Here is a 26,441-nt window from a genome sequence, read left to right on the forward strand (position 1 = left end):
CCTCCTTCTGGGAATTTACCTGTGCTACATTTAATATGGCAGGAGATTTTAATGATTTGAATGTGGATGCAAATTTCTAGCTTTTTAACATTTTCCTTGTTCGTATGCCTTTTAATTTGGCTTTTAAAAAAGATATCTGCTTCAAAGTGTGATCCTGACTTATCATGGTGACTTTCTCTTTCCCTGGGCTAGATTTCTCCCAGGCTCTTTTGAATATCCCAATAATGTGAGCTCAAAGCAAAGACATATGACCTTGAGGACATGTACATTTTAGTATTTTTTGGTAGAAAAAAAGTGAGCAGAACTGTACATTCTTTTATTCCTGTTACCTTCACCTCCTTTGTTGTAAATGGCCAAATGTCAGTGCCAAAACATAGAAAGACAAATGCATTGCCCTCTGATCCAGGGCACTATTACCCTCTGAGAAAGCACAACTGATGATCTTGTTCTGAGCTGCAGGGTTGAAGGCATTAAGAAGTGAAAGCACCTGATTATTTCATTTATTGACATGTCTTCTATTTGGAGTCTACCAAATGGGATGGAAAATCCATGTTCCCTATCATAGTACTCTAGAATAGCCCATTCAAAATAGGGCATGAAGTAATTGAGCATTTTATATGCGGTTAGAAAATGGTGTTTAAAAGAAATGTCATTCTCTCCATGTTTCTATCCAAAGAGGGAATCATTTTAACTTTCCACCCCAAGCAGATAGATGCTCTTCATGTTCAAAGAACTGGAAATATGCTAATCTTTCAGCCAGAGCTCAGCACCAGAGCAGGGGACAAGTGAGGGCCAGGAGAGCCCAGCTGATGAGTGCCAACTCAGGGAACCAGGGAGCTCTGGCATCAAACAGTTGAGTCCAGCATCAGCCAGAATTTGTTATAGCTTTGGAGGGATTTAGGATATCAGGTCTTTGAAGAAGTACCGAAGCAGAAACTTCTTTGTAGTAAGAGCTCTGGAACAAATGTAAACCATCTAAACATCTCAGCAGAGAACAGGCAGGTGCACTGGGAGCCACATATACTAATCCATTGAGATGTACATCCAGAGACAGCTATCTGAGAGAACCTGGCCAGTTCTTACCTTGCTGGTTAATTTAGAATAGTATAGGGATTATGTGTGGGGGCTCAAGATCAGACCAATAGGCTTATCTCTTGGGTCTGCTGTGCAATAACTATGTAAACTCTGTTTCTTCAACTCAGTTATGCTATCTTTAAAAATTATGAAAACTGGGGCCAGCACTGTGGCTCAGTGGGTAAAAATCCTCTCTTCTCCTCTCCTCTCCTCTCCTCTTCCCTCCCCTCCCCTTTCCTTGTCATTAGAACATGATTGTGTTGGTGGTGATGATCAAGCAGAGGAAGAGAAAGTGATGATGCTAGAAGCAAAGGGAATTTCTTGAAAAGGCAAGAAAAAGGCAATCCTGGAGCCGGCACCATGGCTCACTTGGTTAATCTTCTGCCTGCGGCACTGGCATCCCATATGGGCACCAGGTTCTAGTCTTGGTTGCTCCTCTTCCAGTCTAACTCTCTGCTGTGGCCTGGGAGGGCAGTGGAGGAGGCCCAAGTGCTTGGGCCCCTGCACCCGCATGGGAGACCAGGAAGAAGCACCTGGCTCCTGGCTTCGGATCAGCTCAGCGTCGGCTGTAGCGGCCATTTGAGGAGTGAACCAATGGAAGGAAGACCTTTCTCTCTGTCTCTCTGTCTCTCTCTCACTGTCTATAAGTATACCTGTCAAAAAAAAAAAAGTAATCCAGAGCCCAGGCAGAATAACTGGCACTTAGTAGGAGCTAGGACACCCTATCTGTTGTAATGGGAAGGATGACAGAGTATAATTGTATTTGTTAGCTTTGAGTTTGGCTATAAGTAATGCAAAATCTTATCTTAGGGGCTTAAATGAGGAAGGAGTTTGTTTTTATACTATAAGAGGAAGTCTAGACGGTGCCGTGTGTGGCTGGGGCACTAATCAAGGTGTCCTGCCTTCCTCTGCAGGATTTAGTGGATGTTCCCTTCCTCACAGTTGCAAGATGGTGGCTGTGTCTCCAAACTGTGAGTTCTTTGAGAAAGAAGGATGGGGAAAGATAAAGAGCAAAAGACCAAAGGATGAAAGGAGCTTGCTGGCTCAGTGTGGTGACTTTTTTGGTTAATGATAATTTTTTTTTTAAAGAGAATATTTTTGTTTGAAAGGGTGATGGGGAGAAGGGAGGAGAGAAAGGAGAGACCAAGATCTTCCATCTATTGGTTCACTCCTCACCTCCTTGCAACAGCCAGGTCTGGATCAGGCCCTAGCCAGGAGCCCAGAACTCCTTCCAGGTCTCCATCATGCATGGCAAGGACTCAAGTGTTTAGCCCATCGCTTGCTGCCTCTTAGGGTGTGCATTAGCAGGAAGCTGTATTGGAAGTGGAGGTGCAGGACTTGAACCAGCAGTTAAGAGATAAGAGATGCAAGTGATTCAAGTGACAACTTTACCTGCTGTGCTACAATACCCACTTCTAACTGCCATTTTTAAAAATTTTATTTGAAAGGCAGAGAGAGAGTGGGTAAGAGAGAGTGTGTGCTCTGGTCCACTGGTTCACTGTCTCCACCCCACTCCACCCATGGCTGTAACTCCAGGGCTGCACCAGGCTGAAGCCAGGAGATGCGAACTCATTATAGGTATCCCACACAGATGGCAGGAGACAAGATGCTTGGATTTTTTTTATTTTTTTTAACTTTTATTTAATGAATATAAATTTCCAAAGTACAGAATATCGATTACAATGGCTTCCCCCCCATAACGTCCCTCCAACCCGCAACCCTCCCCTTTCCCACTCCCTCTCCCCTTCCATTCACATCAAGATTCATTTTCGAATCTATTTATATACATAAGATCAGTTTAGCATACATTAATTAAGATTTCAACAGTTTGCTCCCACACAGAAACATAAAGTGAAAAATACTGTTTGAGTACTAGTTATAGCATTAAATCTCAATGTACAGCACACTAAGGACAAAGATCCTACATGAGGAGTAAGTGCACAGTGACTCCTGTTGTTGACTTAACAAATTGACACTCTTGTTTATGGCCTCAGTAATCACCCTAGGCTCTTGTCATGAGCTGCCAAGGCTATGGAAGCCCCCTGAGTTCACTGACTCTGATCATATTTAGACAAGGCCATGGTCAAAGTGGAAGTTCTCTCCTCCCTTCAGAGAAAGGTACCTCCTTCTTTGATGACCCATTCTTTCCACTGGGATCTCACTCATGGAGATCTTTCATTTAGGTTTTTTTTTTTTTTTTTTTTTTCCCAGAGTGTCTTGGCTTTCCATGCCTGAAATACTCTCATGGGCATTTCAGCTGGATCCGCATGCCTTAAGGGCTGATTCTGAGGCCAGAGTGCTGTTAGGACATTTGCCATTCTATGGGTCTGCTGTGTATCTCACTTCCCATGTTGGATCATTCTCTCCCTTTTTGATTCCATCAGCTAGTATTTGCAGACACTATTTTTGTTTATGTGATCCCTTTGGTTCTTAGTCCTATCATTATGACCAATTGTGAACAGAAATTGATCACTGGGACTAGTGAGATGGCATTGGTACATGCCACCTCGATGGGATTGAATTGGAATCCCCTGGTATGTTTCTAACTCTACCGTTTGAGGCAAGTCAGCTTGAGCATGTCCCGAATTGCACATCTCTTCCCTCTCTTATTCCCACTCTTATACTTAACAGCGATCACTTTTCAGTTAAGTTTCAGCACTTAAGAAGAATTGTGTATTGATTACAGTATTCAACCAAAAGTATTAAGTAGAACAAACAAAAAAAATACTAAAAGAGATAACATATTAAGCTGCTCATCAACAGTCAGGGTGAAGGCTGTTCAAGTCACCGTTTTTCATAGTGTTCATTTCACTTTAACAGGTTTCCTTTTTGGTGCTCAGTTAGTTGTCACCTATGAAGGAGAACAAGTGGTATTTGTCCCTTTGGGATTGGCTTATTTCACTCAGCATAATGTTTTCCAAATTCCTAACAGGAATGACTTTTCAGTTAAAATATAAACACCCAAGAACAATTGTGTGTTAATTACAGAGTTCAACCAATGGTACTAGAACAAAAAAAAAAAAACTAAAATGGACAAAGTATTACATTGTACATCAACCGTCAGGACAAGAGTTGATCAAGTCACTGTTTCTCACAGTGTCCATTTCACTTCAACAAGTTTTCCCTTTGGTGCTCAGTTGTCGCTGATCAGGGAGAACATATGATATTTGTCCCTTTGGGACTGGCTTAATTCACTCAGCGTGATGTTTTCCAAATTCCTTCATCTTGTTGCAAATGACTGGGTTTCGTTGTTTTTGACTGCTGTATAGTATTCGATAGAGTACATGTCCCATAATTTCTTTATCCAGTCTACTGTTGATGGGCATTTGGGTTGGTTCCAGGTCTTAGTTATTGTGAATTGAGCTGCAATAAACATTAATATGCAGACTGCTTTTTTGTTTGCCAATTTTATTTCCTTTGGGTAAATTCCAAGGAGTGGGATGGCTGGGTTGAATGGTAGAGTTAAATTCAGGTTTCTGAGGAATCTCCAGACTGACTTCCACAGTGGCTTAACCAGTTTGCATTCCCACCAACAGTGGGTTAGTGTCCCTTTTTCCCCACATTCTCTTCAACATCTATTGTTGGTAGATTTCTGAATGTGAGCCATTCTAACTGGCGTGAGGTGGAACCTCATTGTGGTTTTGATTTGCATTTCCCTGATTGCTAGTGATCTTGAACATTTTTTCATGTGTCTGTTGGCCATTTGGATTTCCTCTTTTGAAAAATATCTATTGAGGTCCTTGGCCCATCTCTTAAGTGGGTTTTTTTTTTTTTTTGATGTTGTGGAGTTTCTTGATTTCTTTGTAGATTCTGGTTATCAACCCTTTATCAGTAGCATAGTTTGCAAATTTGCAGTTACTTGGATTATTACCTGCTGTCTTCCAGGGTGCACGTCAGTAGGAAGCTGAAATTGGGAATAGAGTTGGGACTTTTACCTAGGCACTCTGATATGGGATGTGGGTGTCCCAAGCAATGTCTTAACCACCGAACCCAAATGCTTTCAGGATCCTACCTGAAACACTTCCCAGAAGCTTCTCCCAGTCATCTCTGCTTATATCTGATCAGCTGGGTTACATGATCATCTCTATCAGCCTATCAGCCTGTTAGCCAGAAAGAAGAAACAATATGTATTGGGTAGGCAATTTACAGAGTTTGCTGATATAATATTTGCTAGTCATAGACTTTTTGTGAAAGAAATGGATCAAGAAATCTTTCATTCAAGATCATGTCTTCCAAGGTAGTTGAGTTTTAAAAAATAGATGTATAGGCTTAAAATCCTTTAAACTTAGCTTTGATGATTGGTTTCTTTACCTTAATAGAAACCATGGTAACATCTGATTTATACACTCGAGAAGCTTTCCCCTTCTGTCTTAGAATTTCCTCTCAGATGTGATTTAATCTCATTTCTTTTTGTTCAGTCTTCTGCAGAGATGGAGTAAAACCAGTCAGCATCAATCAATTACCTGGATCCTTGAAATAGTGTGAGCTAGCAGCAACCTTCCAGTGAATTAGTGGGAATGGGCATTTGGGAGATCACATAGAGGTGTAATTCTGTTAGAGCTTATTGAGGGAATTAGGAAATACAGAGTGAGGAAAAGTGCACATGGCTTTTATTGGAAAAGAGCTGGTTGAGCACACTCATACAAATGGAAAGGGCTATTATATATGGGTTTTAATGATGAAGATGGAAGTTTGAACACTTACAAAAATGGAAATATTCTAAATACTCAGAGGGACTGCATAAAGATGATTCCAAGCCAACAGAAAATGGTTTAGAGGAGGGAGAAAGGAGACCCCAGTGCTTCAGTGAAGGCATTTCTGTGCCTGAATTAACTGAGGTTGCCATGTGTCAGTCTCTTCTGACAGTTGGTGTTTTTCTGGGTTGGTGGTTTTTATCTCCTGTGTGTGCTCATTGGCAGGGTGAAGGCTAATACTGGGCAGCCATTCTAAAAGAGAAACATTTTAAAATGTCATCTTTTGGCGAATTTTTCAAGGATGCTTTAAAAAGTGGAATTAAATGTCCTTTGACATTCATTTTTTTTCCTTTCACATATTGTCCTTGGCCTAAATGCTAGGCAAGTAAATTGATGTTCTATTCTTGTCTTACTGCGGGCTTCAATTTAAGAATGCTTAAAAATGTTGCACATTCTCCAAAATTCTTTTAGTCGGTATGTGCTTCTCTTCCTCATCCACACCAGACACATGCACCCATACTGCAGAGTATTGGTTACATTAGTTCTGAATCTAATGCCCTATCAAGTCTCCCCACCCCACACCCTCTGTCAGGATAGAGTAACAAGAACCTCTGCCAGGTGAAATAGCCATCTATTGTTAATGAGACTTGTGCACAGCCGATTCTACTTGGAATGCCAATGAGTATTAGATTTTTTTCCCAATTGATTGGATAACAGAAACCAGAATGCCTGAGTATTTGGAACTATAAAAAGGCTTTGCTGTGGTTTAAATATGTCTCCTGGATTTCATGTTTTAGAAACTTAATCTCTAGTGCAACAGAGTTAAGAAGTGGGATCCTTTAAAAGATGATTAGGTCATCAGGGTTCTGTCCTCATGAATGGATTCGTGTTATTATTGGGGGGTGGGTTTATAATGAAAGTATGTTCAGTCTATCTATCCACCCCCGCACCTCCCACCACATGATGTTTTCTACTATGTTTTTATGCAGCAAGAAAACCCTCACCAGATGTGGCTCCTCAATCTTAGAATCCCTAGCTTGCAGAACTGTAGGAAATAAATCTGTTCATTATAAATTACCCTGACTGTGATATTCTACTAGGGCATATAAAACAGGCTTTAACATTAAGTATTCTGCAGACTGATTTTTTTTTCACTAATTGTATCTGTATAGTTCAGAGAAGGTTGTATTTGAATTGATGTTGAAAGATTATGACAAGACAGAAGGGAAAAAAACCATTCAAGTTAAGGGCACAGTGAGAGTGCCGGTAGGCAGGCAAGGCATTGCCCTGGATGTAGAACAAATTACAAGTAATATGATGAATTTAGTGCATGGGGTTTGATGATGAAATACCAAAAGTATCATCTTCCAAAGGCACCTATTCTTGAAAATATGGTGTATTACTTTACATTCTTATTGCTACACATATTCACCTATCCATCAATCCATCCATCCATCCATTTACACAAAAATATTGTAGTTTTATGGTACTTTATATAGACTCAAGTTTCTAGGGGGTTAGAATATGCCATCCTCAAATATGCTACATTAGCATAAGGATTATTTTGAGTTGAGGGATGTTGAGAAGAAGCAGGTATGGGAAAAACTCTCTTCCTTCTCCTTGTTTCCCTAGAAGTAGAACACAGATTCACTAGGACAAAGGTGTCCTCCTCTCTACCGTGAGGGACAAAAGTGAACCACTGAGGACAACTTTATACCTTCATATCCTGGAAGATGTCACCAGAGTAATCTGCACAACAAGCCTTACTATCTAGATTTATCTGCTATTTATTTACCTTCCCACAATTTGCCTCCACTAGAGACCCTTTTATTTTTTCCTACTTTTGTTGAAGGTGTTCTATGAGGTGGAAATTAGTCACTGTTTTGAGAATTACTCATTGTCTGGGTATTTTCCATGTATATGAAACATACATGTTAACAAACAAATTTGAGATGCAGAGAGGGAGAGGGAGAGAGAGAAAGGTAGAGAAGGAATGAACTCCCATCCACTGGCCCATTACCAAATGCCCCAACATCTGTGGCTGGATCCCGAAAGTGATAACTCAAGCCAGAGCTTCCATATGGGTGGTGGGAACTCAACTATTTGAGCCATCATCACCTATATCTCCCAGAGTTTCCAGTAACAGGAGCTGGAGCCAGGAATTGAACTCACGCACTCTGCTGGAAAGCTTCATCTTACCAGGGTGGGCTGGGTGGTGGCTGCCATGGCCACTGCCACTGGTGGCTTTGACTGAGGGAGAATTCCACAGTGCCCACTGCCCCACATAGCCTGGGGAGCTGGTGGAGGTCTGGGCAACTGCTTTGCTCCATGAAGGGAGGCAACATTGCCTCCCTCTCCTCCACCCACTGAAGCACCAGTCTCAATTTGCATAGGTAGGTCACAAACTGTGTTTGATCTTGGGGAATGCTGCGCAGTCCTGCTGACAGAGGGTGCTGGGTTGAGGTAGCTTACAGGGAAGAGAGTAGACCTCTTTCATGCAACAGCTGTGAGTTCTGGGCATAGGCTGTGGTCCTCAGAGGGTTCCAGGTTGTGGCTGGGTTGTGACTGGGTTCCTGTGCTTCCACCCAGTGTAGCATTAGAGACTTGGAGCTTTCTGTAGGCTGGGACTGGATATTGCAGAGGGGTTGGGGATATGCTGTGTGGTAGGGTGGTGCTCTGGATGGTGTGAGTGCCTGGGTGAGTCACTTTAGGTAGTGAATCAGCTGCTTCCCCCTGGAACAGAGAAGGGCTTAGACTGTGAATACTGTATCTGGCTCCAATATCCCTTGCCCCCACTGACTGTGGCCAGAGGTACTCTAGCATGCCCATTTAGGCATCACTCTGGACTCTTTCCCTGACCACAAATGGTGGCCAGAGCTCCCTGGCCCCACCAAACCCATACCCATACCCTGGGAACTAAAGAGTAAGGATTAGGCATTTCACAGAGCCACAGAAACACATTTTGAAGAACAAAGCCTTCAATCAAAAAACAAAGCAAAACAAAACAAAAAACAAAGCCCATCCTCCAGAGGAGATAGAAAAGAGTGTTCCCTCGAATGTACAGAAGTCAACGTAGAAATACAAGAAACAGGAACGAACAAGGCAATATGACTCCCCAAAAGGAACACAATATTACATTAATATTGGACTATGAAGAAGAGGAGACTGATGAAATGCTTGAAAAGGAATTTGAAAGAATGATGGTAAGGTTACTCAAGAACAGAGAACTGGATGGCAAGATGGCTGAATAGGGCAAAGACATGCTGATTTTGATGTAGGAAGATAACAGAAGAAAAGGGGAGAAACTGCTTTCCCAGGGGACAGTTGGAGAGTCGTTTGCAGTGGAAATTCTATAGAAATAAGAGAGATGCTGTGGAGCAGCTGGGATGGTACAGTCATGCAGCACTGAGTGGGAAACCACTGGCAACTTCTGCAGCTGGTGACTGCAAGGAACACCGTCTTACTGAAGTGAGGTGCGAGGAACCAGTGGCAGCCCATGCCACCGGTGATATTGCCCGAGTGAGAACCTTGTGCTCCCCACTGACTTTGAGTCAGGCCTGAAGTACTAGAGGGGGCAGGGTGCCCACCTAATCCTGTGAAGGGAGAGCAAATTTCATTCCTCCCTCCCCTGACAAAGGCACCCAGCAACCAGCAGGGAGGAAGGGCCATCTTCTCTCCTCTCCTCTCCTCTCCTCTCCTCTCCTCTCCTCTCCTCTCCTCTCCTCTCCTCTCCTCTCCTCTCCTCTCCTCTCCCCTCCCCTCCCCTGTCCTCCTCTCTCCTCTCTCCCCTGTCCCCTCCCCTCCCCTTCCCTTCCCTCCCCTCTCCTCCCCTCTCCCCTCTCCCCTCTCTTCTCTCTTCTCTCTTCTCTCTTCTCTCTTCTCTCTTCTCTCTTCTCTCTTCTCTCTTCTCTCTTCTCTCTTCTCTCTTCTCTCTTCTCTTCTCTTCTCTTCTCTTCTCTTCTCTTCTCTTGGCGGAGTTAAAATGAGAGAGAGAGAGAGAGAAGTGCTGGATCACTCCCAAAATGGCTGTAATGGTTGGAGCTGGGCCAGGCCAAAACCAGGAGCCAGGAGTTTCTTCCAGGTCTCCCACAAGGGTGCAGGGGCCTAAGCACTTGGACCATCCCCCACTGCCCTCCCAGGTGCATTAACAGGGAGCTGGATTGAAAGTGGAGCAGTTGGGACTTGTACTGGTGCCTGCATGGGATGCTGGTGCTGCAGGCAGTGGTTTAACTTGTCGCGCCACCATACTGGCCCCGTAGCGCCATCTTACTAGGGTGGGTAGAGGCTGTTGTGGCCCTTGTGTGACTAGAGGATTTTATCAGAGATTAATCTGTGGTCCCCACTGACTTTGAATCTGGCCTGGAAGGTTAGTGGAGGGGTTGGGTGGGGCAGCTGCTTAGGCCTGTGAAGTGTTCCTCTTCCCCACATCTTATCAAGGTGCCTAAGCTCAACTTGCTAAGGCAGAGCACTGACCACTTCGATTGGGCAGGCAGCTGGCTATGGGAATGCTGTGGCTCTCTGTGGACAGGGGGAAGCTCACGGGGCTGCTCCCTGTGACTGCTATAGAGAGTGGAACATGGCTGGGTCTTTGGGGCATCACTGTGTCTGGCTTTGGAGACTTAGAGTTCCCTGGGTGCTGGAGTGGGTCACGACAGAGGGTTCTGTGCTTACTCTGAGGAGCACATAGATCCTTTGTGTGCTTCATGTGCCTGTGTGGGTGGGGTACATAAGCACTGTGGGCTCACTCTGGGCAACTGGTTCACCTCTTTGGGAGAGACAGGCTGGGGCAGTGATTATACCAGCCAATGTGATCATACCCTCCCCTGCTGCTGACAATAGAGATCTACCATGCCTAACTTGGATGTCACTCTGGAGTCTTTCCCCACCCTTGAGCATTGGCTGGAGCTCCCTGGTCACACCCAGCACACACTTCGAGATATCCCCCCAAGGAGAAGACATTCCATTAAGTCATAGAGGCATATTTTAAGGACAAAAGTCCTCAGGAAAACCAACAAGTGTTTCCAAATGCTTAAAAATAAATATAGAAATATACGAAACATGAACAAGAAAAACAATATATGAATCCCTCAAAGGAACACAACAGCATTTTAGTATTAGAATGTGAAGAAGAGATTGATGAAATTCCTGAAAAGGAATTAAAAAGAATTATCATGATTACTCAAAAACACAGGAATGTGAATACATAAGTTAAACAAATCCATACATGACATGGGTGAGAAATCCTGCCAGGAGGTAGAGATATTGAAGAGAAATCAAACTGAAATATCACAAATAAAGAATTCAATATGTTGGGGCCAGCATTGTGGCATAGTGGGTAAAGCCACTGCCTGCAGTACCAGCATCCCATATGGGAACTGGTTCTAGTCCCGGCTGCTCAACTTCTGATCCAGCTCTCTGCTATGGCCTGGGAAAATGGTGGAAGATGGCCTAAGTCTTTGGGCCCCTGCACCTGTGTGAGAGACCCGGAAGAAGCTCCTGGCTTCAGATCAGCTCAGCTCTGTCTGTTTGTGGCCACTTGGAGAGTGAATCAGCAGATGAAAGCAACCCCCCCTCCCCGACTCATTCAAGGAAATAAACAAAATCTTAAAAAGAATTCAATGTCAAATAAAAAATACAGTGGAAAGTCTTAACAACAGACTCAGTGAGGCAGAATAAGAAATATCCCAATTAGAAGACAAACCTTTGGGAATGTCTTAGACAAAAAAATAAGAAAAAATTAGAAAAACTGAAAATAGTGTTCAGATTTATGGGATACTATCAAATGAAAAAACACACATGTATTAGAAGTTCCTGAAAATGTGGAAAGAGACAATGGAATAGAAGACCTATTCTGTGAAATTGTAGCAGAAAACTTCCCTAATTTGGAGAATGATAAGGACGTCCAAGTACAGGAGGCCCACATAGCTCCTTAAATAGATCTGATCAGAAAAGATCTTCACCACAACACATTATGGTCAAGCTTTCAAAAGTAAAACCTAAAGAAAAGATCCTAAGATGTGCAAGAGAGAAATGCCAGATTATCTTCAAAGGATCTCCAGTTCAATTGACAGCTAATTTCTCATCAGAAACCCTATAGAATAGGAGGGAATGGAGCGATATAGTCCAAGTTTAAAGACAAAATAAAAAGCTATTAACCCAGAATACCCTGCAAAGTTCACATTCATAAACAGAGGTGAAATAAAGACCTTCCAATACAAACACAAATTAAATTTTTAGCCGCTTGTTCCTTATAAATGATACTAAGGATGTGTTATTCACAGAAAGAGAGAAAGATAGCATCATGAAAGAATTTGAAGGCAGAAAACCTCCTACTAAAAGTACAAAGGAAATCCAAAACACACAACAGGAATACTTATGGAAAAATGGAGGGAACAAGTCATTACTTGTCAACAATAAGCTTGGATGTCAATGACCTAAATTCTCCAATGAAAAGATACAGGCTGGTTGAATGAATTGAAAAACAAGATCCATCTATTTGCTGCCTATAAGAAACACAACAAAGATGTACACAGATTGAAGGTGAAAGGGTAGAAAAAGATATTCCATGCTAACAGGAAGCAAAAATGAGAAAAATGAGCAGGAGTAGTCATCCTAATATCAAACAGAATAGACTTTAACACAAAAACTCTTGAAAGAGAAAAAGGAGGGCATTATGTAATGACTAAGGGATCAATTCAACAGGAAGATGTGACTATAGTAAATGTATATGCACCCAGTGCCAGGATGACTGTCTATTTAAAACAAATGTTAATGGATTTAAAGGGAGAGGTAGGCTCCAGCACAAAAATAATGGGCAACTTCAACACTCCACTTTCATCAATGAACAGATGAAAAGACAAAAAAAAAAAAAAAAATCAATGGAAGAACAACAGAGCTAATCTTACATTATTGACCAAATGGACCTAATTGATATCTATGGAACTTTTCATCCCACAGCTACAGAATACACATTATTTTCATCAGCGCAAAGAACTTTCTCTAGGATAGACCATATGCTAGGCCACAAAGCAAATCTCAGCCAATTAAAAAAATTGAAATGATACTGTGTAACTTATCTGATCACAATGGAACAAAATTGGAACTTAAGAAACTCTAGAACATATGCAAACATGTGGAAACTGAACAACATGCTCATGAATGAACAGTAGGTCATAGATAGAATCAAAAAGGAAAATAAAAAGAATTCCTAGATACAAATGAAGATGACAACATATATAATACAACTACTTAATACAATGTATAGGAGTTAACAAAAGCAATGTTAAGAGGAAGATTCATGGCAATTAGTGCCTACACTAAGAAATTGGAAGGGCATCAAACAAATGATCTAACAATTTATCTCAAGTAGCTAGAAAAACGAGAATAAACCAAGTCCAAAATTAGTAGGAGGAAAAAATAAAAAATAGAGAAGAAATAAAACTGGAACACAACCAAACAAAAAAGAAATACAAAAGATCAGTGAAATGAAGAGCTGGTTTTTTGGAAAAAAAAAAGCAAAATTGATACACTATTGGCCCAACTAACCAAAAATATTGACACAGCCTGGGGCCAGTGCCATGGCACAGTAGGTTAATCCTCCATCTGTGGTGCCGGCATCCTATATGGGTGCTGGTTTAGTCCTGGATGCTCCTTTTCCAATCCAGCTCTCTGTGAAGGCCTGGGAAAGCAGTAGAAGGTGGCCCAAGTCCTTGGGCCCCTGCATCCACATGGCAGACTAGGAATAAGCACCTGATTCCTGACTTTGGATTGGTGCATCTCCAGCTGTTGCAGCCTTTTGGGGAGTGAACCAACGGATGGAAGACTTTCCTGTCTCTCCCTCTCACTGTCTGTAACTCTACCTCTCAAATAAATAAAATCTAAAAAAAATTTAGACATCCCAAATTAATAAACTAAGAGATGAAAAAGCAGATACAACAATGGGTAGCACAGAAATAAGAAGAATCGTCAAGAATTACTACAAACAGCTATATGACAACCAATTGGAAAATCTAGAAGAAATGGATAGTTTTCTGGACACATACAGTCTATCAAAATTGAGACATGAAGGCATAAAAAACATAAATGGGCCAATAACCATGATGGAGATTGAGTCAGTAATAAAGACCCTCTCAACTAAGAAAGCCTAGGACCTGAAAGCTTCACTGCTCATCCTACCAAACTTTTATGGAAGTACTAATCCCAATAGTTCACAAACTATTCAAAACAATTTAAAAGGAGGGAATCCTCCAAAACTCCTTAAGAGGCCAGTAGCCCCTTAATTTCTTTTTTTTTTAAAGATTTTATTTATTTGAGAGGTAGAGTTACAGTGAGTGGGCGAGACAGAGATAAAGGTCTTCTACCCCCTGGTTCACTCCCCAAATGGCTACAATGGCTGGAGCTGAGTCTGTCCAAAGCTAGGAGCCAAGAGCTGCTTCTGAGTCTCCCACATGGGTGCAGGGGCCCAAGTGCTTGGGCCATCTTCTACTGCTTTCCCAGGCCATAGTAGAGAGCTGGTTCAGAAGAGCAGCAGCCAGGACTAGAACCAGCACCCATATGGGATGCTGGCACTGCAGGAGGAGGATTAACCTCTGCCACAGTGCCAGCCCTGAGCAGCCCCTTAATTTCAAAACTAGAAAATGACACAACCTGAAAGACAACTATGGACCAATATCCATGATGAACATAGATGTAAAAACTTCAACAAAATACTAGCTAATTGAACCCAACAAGACATCAGAAAGATCATTCACTTGGACCAAATGGGATTTATCCCTGGTATGCAGAGATGGTTCAACACATGCAAATCACTAAATATGATTCAGCACATTAACAAATTGAAGAATAAAAACCATATGACCATATTATTATCTCAGTAGATACAGGGAAATCATTTGATAAAATACAATATCCTTTCATGATAAAAAAAAAAAAAACCCTTAAGCAAATTGTGTGTACAAGGAACATTCCTCAACACATCAAGGCAATGACAAGCCCATAATCAGCATCATATTGAATGGGGAAAAGCTGCAAGCATTTCCACTAAGATCCAGAACCAGACAAGGACATCCACTCTCACCATATATAAATGAACATATATGTATATGTATATGTGTGTGTGTGTATATATATATATATATATATATATATATATATATATATATATGGCTGAATCTGGAGAGGCCTAGAGGAAACTTCCTGAGCCTGCCTGGAATTTGAAAACCTGTCTTTAAGTTTCAAATCCCTGGTAGCAAACACCCCAGTCCCAGGGCGCTTTTGCCTAATGATCATTAAGGTGATATAATAGGAATGGCTAAGACCCTTTTGCATCACATCACCCCCCTGCCTTGCCCACATCTACTCTGTACCATCCGCTCTGTACCTCAGCTATATATACACCTCCCTTTTACGATAAAGTGAGACCCTGCTTTGACTGGGCTCCACACCGTGCCTGATTTTCCCCTGGGTTTGGGGAAGGCTGAGTGGTGGGTGGCGCACTTCCCCTCCTCGGTCAAGGAAAGCTGTGGGCAGCCTGCCTAATTCTCCGGCGGTGATGGTAACAAGGAAGAGTCACCGCATATATGAACCACAAAGACTCCACTTAGAGTTTATTGCAACTTGTAAGAGTTTGGAAAAATTGCAGTATATAAAATCAATACACAAAAATTACTAGCCTTTGTGTACACAAATAATGCCATAATGAGAAGGGACTTGTAAGATCAATCCCATTCACAATGGCTACTAAAAATTTAAATACCTTGGGATGTACAAGACCTCTAATGAAAATTACAAAATATTATGGAATGAAATAGAAGAAGACACAAAAAATGGAAAAATCTATGTTCATGGATTGGAAGAATTAATACAATCAAAATGTCCATACTACTGAAAGCAACTTAAAGATTCAATTTGATCCCAATGAAAATACTAAAGACATTCTCAATTCTGGAAGAAATTACCCTAAATTTCATATGGAATCAAGAGACCCTGAATAGGTAAAAGCAATCAGTCACACACACACAAAAAATAAAGCTTCATGTATCATGATACCTGATTTCAAGGCATATTAACAGGCAGTTAAAACAGCCTGGTTCTGGCACAAGAATAAACATGTTGATCATTGTAACATACTAGAGACCCTGGAAGTTTATTCATGATTTTACAACCAAGTAGTCTTTGACAAACTGGCTAAAGTAACTACTTATATAAATGACAGTCTCTTCAACAAATGGTGTTGGGAAAATTGGATCTCTGCATAAAGAAGTATGAAAAAAGACCCCTACCTTACAACCTATACAAACATCTACTCACAATGGATCAAGGATCTACATCTAAGACCTGGTACCATCAAATTACTAGGTGAAAATGGAGGAGAAACTGCAAGACATTGGGACAGGCAAAAACTTCTTGGATAAGACCCCAGAATCAAGGCAATAAAGGCAAAAATAAACAAATTGGATTACATCTAGCTAAGAAGCTTCTGTCCAGCAAAGGAAACAATCAACAAAGTGAAAAGAATGGGAGAAAATATAGGCAAACTGCATCTGATAAGGGATTAATATCCAGAATATATATGGATGGAGATGAAGAAACTTAACAACAAAACAAACAATCCAGTTAAGCAATGGGCACTAATTGCAGACTGGCAGTCATTTGTGGTGGTGGGGCTTTTCACTGTTGCCCTGAAAGAGGATGAGCCTGTTACCCAGGGAAGGAGCAAAGTGGTGAAAGCTGACACTGATCCTTGGAAGATCTTCAGGTCCATTGGCACAGCGGATTTCAAGACAGAGAAAAGATGAAAAAATCCTCAGCATCTAAAATGTTCCCAAGTAAAACAATTTGGAGAACAGGCTCCAGTGAAGAATGAGGAGGAAGCCTGTCATTTAGAAGGTGATGAAGCAGCAGCCTGGAGGCAATATTAGAGAGGGCTGGGTTCCACCTGTCCAGGACTTTGGAGAAGATATGCCTGATAAGCTTGCCAATAACATTGATTCAATAGATGGAGAAGTAAATGACATGGATTGGTTCATGGAGGTGATGAGAGAGCTAAGGAGGAAAATTAGGGATTATTCATTTGAGGTTTAGCCTGCACATCCTTATAGGGGACCCCCTCACCATGATCATCATGATGAGTTTTGCCTCATGGCTTGACTCTTGATGTTAATGATAACAAACCCCCTGCTTTCCAAACTAGCATTTTCTTTATGTAAGCCTAACAGTGAATCTTTTGGTGTTCTCTTGCCATTTGCTGATTGGAGATTTCCTTTGATCTAGTCTAACTGCTTCTGTCAGCAGGGGTGTGTCACCAACTTGCATGGAAAAATGTTTATCTCACATCATAAAGTTAATAAAGAATTTAAAAAGAAATGGGCAAAGGATATGAACAGGCATTTTTTTAAAGGATGAGATACAATTAGCCAACAGATGCAGGAAAAGATGCTCAGGATCACTAGCCATCAGGGAAAGCCAATGTAAACCAAATTGAGGTATCACCCCACCCCCATTAGAATGGCTGTGATCAAAACAAAACAAAACATTGGCCGGTGCCATGGCTCACTTGGCTAATCCTCCACCTACGGCACCGGCACCCCAGGGTTCTAGTCCTGGTTGGGGCACTGGATTCTGTCCCAGTTGCTCCTCTTCCAGTCCAGCTCTCTGCTGTGGCCCAGAAAGGCAGTAGAGGATGGCCCAAGTGCTTGGGCCCTGCACCTGAATGGGAGACCAGGGGGAAGCACCTGGCTCCTGGCTTTGGATCCGCGCAGTGTGCTGGCCGCAATGCGCTGGCCATAGTGGCCATTTTGGGGGGTGAACCAAATGGAAAGGAAAATCTTTCTCTCTGTCTCTCTCTCTCTCACTGTCTAACTCTGCCTGTCAAAACAAAACAAAACAAAACAAAACAAAAACCCTAATGCTGGATGTGGAGACAAAGGCATCCTAGTACACTGCCGGTTGGAATGTAAAATTGGTATAGGCATCAGGGAAAACAGTATGGAGATTCCTCAGAAAAATAAAAATAGATCTACCATATGTCCCAGCTATCCTGGGACTATATCCAAAGGAAGTGAAATCATATGAAAGAGCTACCTGTTCCCATGTTCACAGCACATCAACTCACAATAGCTAAGATATGAATGCAACCTGAATATCCATCAGCTGATGATTGTGTTACAGGAAAACGGTGGCAGAGAAATTATCATTAACTAAGTTCTTTTTCTCACATGGAAGAAGAATTTCCAAGCAGACGGCAAAGAGATTTAAAGGCATTTATTAGAATCAAGGATCTCCAGCAGGAGTGGCATGAAGGGGGGCTTCCAAAAGAGGAAAAAACCCAAAAACTCAGCATTCAGGTTTTTAAGTTCAATTTGGAAGGAAAAAAAATTGACAATCAGATTGGCATTCAGTTACCAGGCAGGGACAAAACACATCAAAAGGCCTGATTTACAATTCTCCATCCTTGCTGGCCTCTAAGGGTGGAATAAGTAGCTTGTTTTCACAATAAACTGTGAGCTCAGGAAGAACCCTCTTGCTATTCTCATGGTAAATTTGGAGATTCCAAAGGAAGGAGGGCAGTCTGTTTGTTCTTGGGGAAGGGAGCAAATATTTTACACCCCAAATTCCACTGGGATCTCCTGACTACCTATTAACCCATCTGGCTTCTCACAATTAGATAAAGAAAGTTTGGTATTTATACATAATGGAATATTAATCATAAAAAGGAACAAAATCCTGACATTTACAACAAAATGGATGCAACTGGAGGTCACTATACTAAGTGAAATAAATCAGACCCAAAAATGAAATTGGACAAGGAGAAAAAAGCCACGTTTATCTGTATACTTAGGTGCATTTCTTGGTAAGTAGTTTTCATTTCAATAGAATGTTAAGATGCTCATGTTCCACAAGTACCTGAGTTTGATCTCACCTCTGGTTCCTAATTCCAGCTTCCCATTAATGCAGAGCCTGGGAGGCAGCAGTTATGCTCAAGTAACTGAGTTCCTGCCATCCATGTGGGAGACCTGTTTTGAATTCCTGGCTCTGGGTTTCAATCCTGGTCTCAGTAGCTGCAGGCATTTGGGGAATGAACTAGGAGACTGGATTTTCTCTCTTTCTCTGTCACTGCCTCTCAAATACATATATTTTTAGTTCCAAAAACCCGCGAAATGATCACTAATGAAAATGTGCTCTTTCGTGGATGGTGGAGAGAGGGGCATTTAATAGGTAAACATAGAGTATGGGTATAAAAGAAGCTTTAAGTAATCCAGGTAGGACATAATCAGTAACAGTACAGAGACCATGGTGTTCAGTGTAAGGAACCACTGCAGAGAGATGGGAGAACTTTCAAGGCAGAAGGGAAGGAAGCCAAAAGCTTGGCAATTTGAAGAGACAGGACAGTTCACCAGGGCCTCTAATATGGATACACCACAAGTATTAATTGCTTTGTTAGAAGAGAAACGGCCTAAAAATGTGGGAAGGAGCCTGGGCCCTAGAGCACTAATGGCAGTGGAGATGGTTACCATGACAACGGCAAGGAAAAGTCAACCAAAGGAATTACTAATACGTATGAGTGTAAATGTGCCTGACATTGAATAATGAGAGCCGATTCCTTGGCAGATTCCAACACTATTTCTGAAGCTGAAAAAAAAAAAACATTTCAACATTTATTGCATGCAGGTTTTACTCTATGGCTTTTATGGTAAGAGATAACTTTTTCATAAGAGGTGGGCTTGATTTTAAAAATAACACTTATTATGAGAGTATCATAGGAATATTAAAGGATGTTTTCGAAAGAAAAAAGAAATTGCTTGCCATCTTTCCTGTCAGTACAACAGCTTGCCTTTTCCTTCTATCCCTACATCCAGCTATGTTTTTAATATATCTTTACTCTCAGTATTCTGACAGTTTTGCATTCTGTTTTTATCATTAACTTCATGTCTAAAGCACTTTTCATATTTCAAAATTATCTTCATAATTATCAGTTAACATTTCTACATAATAGTTCATCAGTTGCATTGTGTCATTTACTCGGTCACCTGCTGGAAGTTATATAATATTGACAAGTTGTGTTAGAAGCAACGCAGAGAGAAAAGATAGAATTCAGAGTAATGTTAGTGGAATGCTGGCTTTCGACATTATATAGGTTTGAGCTTGTGTTTGAGCTGTGGTGCATTTTGACACACAACTGCTGGCTGAGGGTGGGAGGGGGTCAGCAATTCTTGATTATTAGGTAGTGCCAACAATTAATAGGATAGGGAAGAATGCTTTTCTCATTATGCCACATATTGCTTTATAATGCACATCTGCTCCCCTACCCTGGCTTCTGCTGCAATCCCCCAGTGTTTTTCAGGAAGACCATTTCTCACCCCAAATGAAACTGTCAATAATAATTATTATAGTAAAAGTGAAACACCCCAGCTCTCATGATTGAAACATTCCCTTGTAGTCTGCAGCGAAGAAAAGTTACTACATCACAGAATGACAATTGTCTCTTGCATGTGCTGTGAATCAAGTGTCTTTATCACCCTGTACTGAAAGGGCTTCTGCTTGGCCTCATATGTTATCCCATTCATCTTGCTTTGTGCACATAACAGTGCTGTTGGCTCAGAGCGACTGTGTCAATGTTTTAGATTGTTAATAGAGCCATTTGCCTCCATGATGCTACCTTCTGTGTGAGGTTTTAGTATCTGCCTGCATGACTGGCAAAGCAAAGGGCAGCCCCGTATAGCACTATAGAGAAGTTTAAATTTGGGAATTCATTGCCGATTTAATATCTCTGATGATGGATTAATGGTAGACTTGACATAGAAGCAATTGCTATGAAACTACTCTTGATAATCATTTAATTACTGAAGAGTTGTGTTAATTTAAATTGACTAAATATGTTGATTTAAAATATGTGCTAAAGAACTACAAATTAGCATTTTGGTATCCCATTAAATTGTTTGAGTTTTTTTTTTAAGAAATCTTTTTTTTTAAAGATTTTATTTATTTATTTGACAGGTAGAGTTACAGAGAGAGAGAGAGAGAGAGAGAGAGAGAGAGAGAGACAAAGGTCTTCCTTCTGTTGGTTTACCCCCCAAATGGCTGCTACAGCCGGTGTGCTGCGCCGATCTGAAGCCAGGAGCCAGGTGCTTCCTCCTGGTCTCCCATGCGGGTGCAGGGCCCAAGCACTTGGGCCATCCTCTATGGCCTGCCCGGGCCACAGCAGAGAGCTGGCCTGGAAGAGGGACAGCCGGGACTAGAACCCTGTACCCATATGGGATGTCAGTGCCACAGGCAGAGGATTAGCCAAGTGAGCCACAGTGCTGGGCCCAAATTGTTTGAGTTTTAAAAGGAGGGATGGAAAGGTTTGAGGAGGTAAAGGAGCAAGAGGGGATTGAAGTAGGATTACAAACTCAAGACAGCAAAGAAGGAAGCAGGCATGCTCATTAAATATATATTTTTTGGTACTTTGAGTTGTTTGCAAGCCACTTGGTCACAGCATTGAGCTGAGATTTTTTCTACATCTAGAGAGGCCCACAGGGCCCCATTTCAGTTCTTGCCACTTTAGCTTAGGACAGTTGGAAGTGGAAAAAACTTCATTTCTTTTTCTAAAATCAGGAAAGGCCTGAAAGTAAAGGAGACTTTTTCTTATGATCAATGTGTTCTTGCTGGAGTTTGGGCTGCTGTAATGAATGAGCATAGACTGCAGGCACCTTATAAACCACAGACATTTATTTCTCATAGTTCTGGGGGATGCTGTGTCATGGATTTGTTGTGTGGTGAGGACCCGCTTTCTGGTTGAGAGAGAGCTGGCTCTCACTGCGTCCTCACGGTGAGTGGAGAGGCACGAGACTTCTCTGCGGTTCCCTTTATAATGGCAATAATTTAACTCATGAGGGCTCTGTCTGCATTGATGTGAGTTAGGGTGGTTTACTTTTTACTTCAGGTCCTTGCCTTGCACAAAGACAAGCATTCTAAGTGCAGATATGCATAAGATGCAAAAAGTGACAAAATGTATTAAAAAATGAACACACATACATGCATGACCATGTATACCCATGTGAATGAGCAGTGAGCCACAGGATTGCCTAAAGGAAGGAGGTGTGGGAGAGAGGAGAGAGATGGCACCTGTACAGCACCTCCAATCTTGGTGTGAGAGACTGTCACCCCCGATGTTGACTTCTTTTATAAGGCAGGAGTAGGGGACAGTGCCTCTACAGACATGAAGCCACCTGGGAATTCTGTGATACCTCCGCAGGTTCCAGTTGGAGCTTAATCTCCATATTTCAGTGTCACCCCTTAGGTTAGGGATGAAGCAGGTGCATCCTGGGAAAGGCACATTTTGACTGATGGTAGGAGGACAGAGTAGCATCTAGGCCTTGCAGACTTCCAGCTCAGCAGAACCACCTAGTTGCCTGCCTATTCACCCTGCTTCAGCCTGACCTAATTACCTCCCTGAAGCCCTACCTCCTAACACTATCACACCAGGGCTTAGGATTTCAAACATAGGAGTTTTGGGGAGATATTCAGCCTATAGCATTTCCTAATGGCCCTGTCAGGAAGTGCCCATCTGAGGAAAAGGCCACTCACTTATTTTGTGAATGGATTAAAAAATGGTGGAAAGGAACTCCAGAGGTCTCAGAGGTGAGGATTGGGAGGGAGGAGGGATGAGTGCAGTGGCTTACAAACGTTGGCCTTAATTCACAGTAACAAATGCATTTTGCATGGCAACCCATTGTGTGTGCGTGCAAACATGTACAACACCAGAAAAAGCATTCTAGGGAGTAACTTATTATATAAAGCTGATATATTTTCTTCAAATACATCACAACCAGTCTTCTGACAACACATGCCGATTCATCTCATTTCATCCTTATGATAACTCTAAATGGGTTTTATTTTACTGTTTTATAAATCAGGAAATAGGGGCATCCAAGAGGTGAGGTCACTGGTCCACATCCACATGGCAGTTAATGAGGGGGTGCTGAGACACAGGCCTGCAGCTGACTACTATGAGCTGAGACATTTTCCACTGCACTAATGCTATTGCCCAGGAAGGACTGGAATTTTGCCTCTGACTTTCTTAGCCACTAAAAAAGAGAAAGGTGTTCAGCTAAAGAAACTGTGATATCCCAGGAACTTCCCAGAAACCCAGGCTTTCAGAGACCACATGGCAGCCCAAAGTCTGTGGTTCAACTTGAACTGCAAGCATCAGGCTGTCCAGGTCTCACTACTGCAGCCAATCTGGATACTGGGCAAATTAAAACTCTTCAGATATCATTTTACTCATTTATAAAGTGCTAATGTTGGTAGGTGTCTCCTTGTAGGTTTATTGTAAAGATGAAAAGATAGGTTCCATCAAAGTGCCTCACATGGTATCTAGAACAGACCATTCCATACATGTTGTTACCATACACATAAGGAAGGTGTATGAGCATGTTAGAAATCCCTTAATTGAAATCCAGGCCCCTCTAGACATAACTAAATAAAATTTTTGTTTGTGTCAATCCAAGTCCTACTGAGTAGACAAATGTATTATTTGATCCAATTAGGGTTAAATGGTAATTCACACTAAATATTTGCTAATCATGGAAGACCCCTAGTTACTGAGATGATGGGAGCATATTTGCCTCTAGGCCATTGCTTTCATTTATAGCTCCTATAACTCTAAAAGCAATCACAAGCTTCCTCCTTGAAACCCTCATTTCTATGAATTAGTGGCCTCAATTCACTTTCCATTACCCAGATCTCTCAGTTACATAACCAGAGACTCCAAAGTGAAACATACATTCTAAAATGAATGGAATAAACTCGGAATGCTTGGGAGAAACTAAGAATTCCCACCACAACTATTTGCTACTAGGATTTTATTACAAAGATATGCAGTTGGAACAGTGTAGGAACATTTTTCTTCAATTTTAATTGGGCTTATAAATGCCTTATCAAACTAGGAATCTGTCAAACATTAGAGGAAGAAACTTGAACACAGAACGTAGAAGTGGGGAGAATATTTTTCTTGTGGAAGCACCTCCAGTCTTGCCTGCTAGTGACAACCCAGTCCACAAGGTGTGGGAATCATCATCAAAAACTTCTTAGTGATAATGTTATTGGTAGAAAGGAAACCAGGCAATTGAGAGAACTCTACATATGAAATTTCATTTCGTGAGCTGGATCTTGCCAGGTAGGATTCCCACCCTTGTCTCCATTTCAGTACATGGGATTCTTAGGTAAGTCATCAAAGCTTGGGAAAACTTGTCTCAAATTCTTGAAACAAATTTGATAGGACTTGGGCACTTTAACAAGGAGGTTTTGAGTGGATCTCCTATTTGTAATGACTAGGAGTGGGTAAGTGCAAAGACTTAATTGATATGAGCAGTTTGAATCTTTTTAGGTTCTCACGATTTCCAGAACATGCTCTGTCCCAAATACATACTGGATGTCATTGACAGGCTCTTAGGATATCAAGAATCTTAATACAGTAATAATAATGATTACATTTTGGAGCTCTATTTCCAATTTATGTTAAATACTCTTCATTCAAAATCTCATTTTCTATTCTCTGATTCTCTAATGTAGGTACTATTAGTATTGCTATTTAACAAAGAATAAAACTGGGGCACAGAGTGTTTACTTACTTACCCCAAGATCATCCAACCAGCACTTCCTCATGCTGACAAATTATTAAAGATGTTTATCTTCTGTTTTACAGCCATGATTATCCTTTACTAAGTTTCCTAAAACATAATCATAAAATCAGTTTCATAAGCAGTGGTTCCTAGTCACCTAAAAGATCTTCTAAAATACACTTTACTTTAATACAGTCATGTAGGTATCACTAATAAAGTTTGTGGCTGAAAGCCATAGATGGAATAGAGCCATTGGTGCTAAGTCCGCCTGTTTCACAAAGTGGAGAATCTGTTGACATGAGATTCTACTGTTGAAAGAGCATCTAGAACTCAAGTGCTAGATTCTAGAACCCAAGTGTTAAATTCTAGAACTGAGTCCTATTGGAATAATAGTACTATGTGCACTGTAGTGGCTCAATGACTTCTGTGCCTGCCAAGACTTACCAGTAGTGGCCTCCATCTCCTTTATTTCAAGACCACAACAAGACATTCTACCTCTGTGAATGCTCCCCTATCCTCTCCATGACTTCCCCAGCCAGGGTGATAGCATGCCCTTCAACAGGCACATTCAGCATGGCTCTCTGGTCTGTCTAGATCACAGCCCTTGGGCAGGTGGGGCAATAACAGGAGGGGAGAAAAGGTGTTCATTGAGGTTGGCCTTGCATGCTGTTCTAAGTCCTGGTCTCATCTACAGGGCAGGAGGTGACCACAGACAGATTTCCAGTGGGGAATGCAGATAAGCAATATTTATATTTAGGAAGCTCTTTTAGAGAGGATGCAGTAAGAGGGAAGAAGGCAAAACAGGAGGCAAGGAAATGTTAAGATACTATTGTAATAAAGTAGTAGTTCTCAGGCTAGTGGGTGTCAGAATCTCCCAGAGAATCTTTAAAACAGATTATAGGGCTCTTCCTCATGGTTTCTGATATAGTAGATCTAGGATGAGGCCTCAAATTATGCTTGTCTGAAAAGTTCCTCGGTAAAGCCCATTCCTGATCTGGGAGTCCTACTTTGAGAACCATGATGGAAGTACCATTGTAGAAAAACAATGATTAAAATCAAGACATTGACAATGAGGTTGAACTTGACTATGATGGTAATGGGGTTGAGAGATGAGAGAAAGAGGACGAGAGTCTTGAGTTGGGTGCCTGGGTAGGTAAAGGGACTATTCCCTGAGCTAAAGGCTCAGGGAAGTGAAGCAGGATCCTCCAAAGTATAATGCTTTCAGAGTTGAAGCACTTACAAAAGTTTATTTTTAAAATTTATCTGAAGGACACAGAGAAATAGAGCAAGCATGATCTTCCATACATGAGTTTACTCCTCAAAAGCTTGCAACAGCAGGGGCTGTGCCAGGCAGAAGCCAGGAGTCTGGAACCCAATCTGGGTCTCCCACATTCAAGGCAGGGGCTCAAGAACTTGGGCCAGCACAACTGCTTTCCAAAGCATGCATTGGCAGGAACCTGGAGTTGCGTGGGCCTCCCAGGGTTTTCACTGCTGTGCCAAAAACCCACCCAGGCTGGAGGCATTTTGCTTTATCTTATATGAAGGTTTCCTTTGAAAGAGACTTGATTCTCTACTTTGATGCCGCGATGTTTCTCAGTATTATGGAGGCATTTTTGGGAAGACCTTTCAATAACTTAACTGGCTGCCGAGGCTGGTTTTATGTTCCAAAGCAGAGATGTATAAGGGAGAGGGATTCCAGGTGAGCTGTGTGAGGCTGTCAGGAGCAAGTGTAGGGAGGTGCTCCTTGTTCTCTTCCCTTCCTTGTCCCCTGCAGTGTTGTGGTTGCAGCTGTTGTCGGGCGTCTCCTCCAACAGATTCTCCTGAGCGGCAACAATTATGAATATTATCTTTCGACAGCCAGTGAAGTTGTTCTCTATTTTAAAAAAAGGATGCACTAATTTATTGCTCAAATATGATCCAAGAGAAATAGAGCTTGAAAGAGGAGGTGCATAACGAGTACTCAAACAGTATATTTCACTTTGTGTTTCTATGGGGGTGCAAACGATTGAAATCTTTACTTAATGTACACTAAACTGATCTTCTGTAAAAAAAAAAAAAAAAAGAAAGAAAT

General features: G+C 41.7%; 1 long non-coding RNA gene across 1 annotated transcript in view; it reads right to left on the reverse strand.

The window, feature by feature from the left end:
- Positions 1-24,666, reverse strand: part of LOC127490548 (uncharacterized) — a 37,870-nt gene extending 13,204 nt beyond the window's left edge. The window contains exons 1-3 of the long non-coding RNA XR_007918545.2: positions 24,384-24,666; positions 5,386-6,020; positions 5,087-5,174 (exon numbers count right to left, since the gene is read on the reverse strand). This is a non-coding gene — a long non-coding RNA (uncharacterized lncRNA). The remainder of the gene's footprint in view (positions 1-5,086; positions 5,175-5,385; positions 6,021-24,383) is intronic.
- Positions 24,667-26,441: the final 1,775 nt, after the last annotated feature.

This window comes from Oryctolagus cuniculus, chromosome 1 (genome assembly GCF_964237555.1).
Source record: "Oryctolagus cuniculus chromosome 1, mOryCun1.1, whole genome shotgun sequence".
In the NCBI taxonomy this organism is placed as follows: domain Eukaryota; kingdom Metazoa; phylum Chordata; class Mammalia; order Lagomorpha; family Leporidae; genus Oryctolagus; species Oryctolagus cuniculus.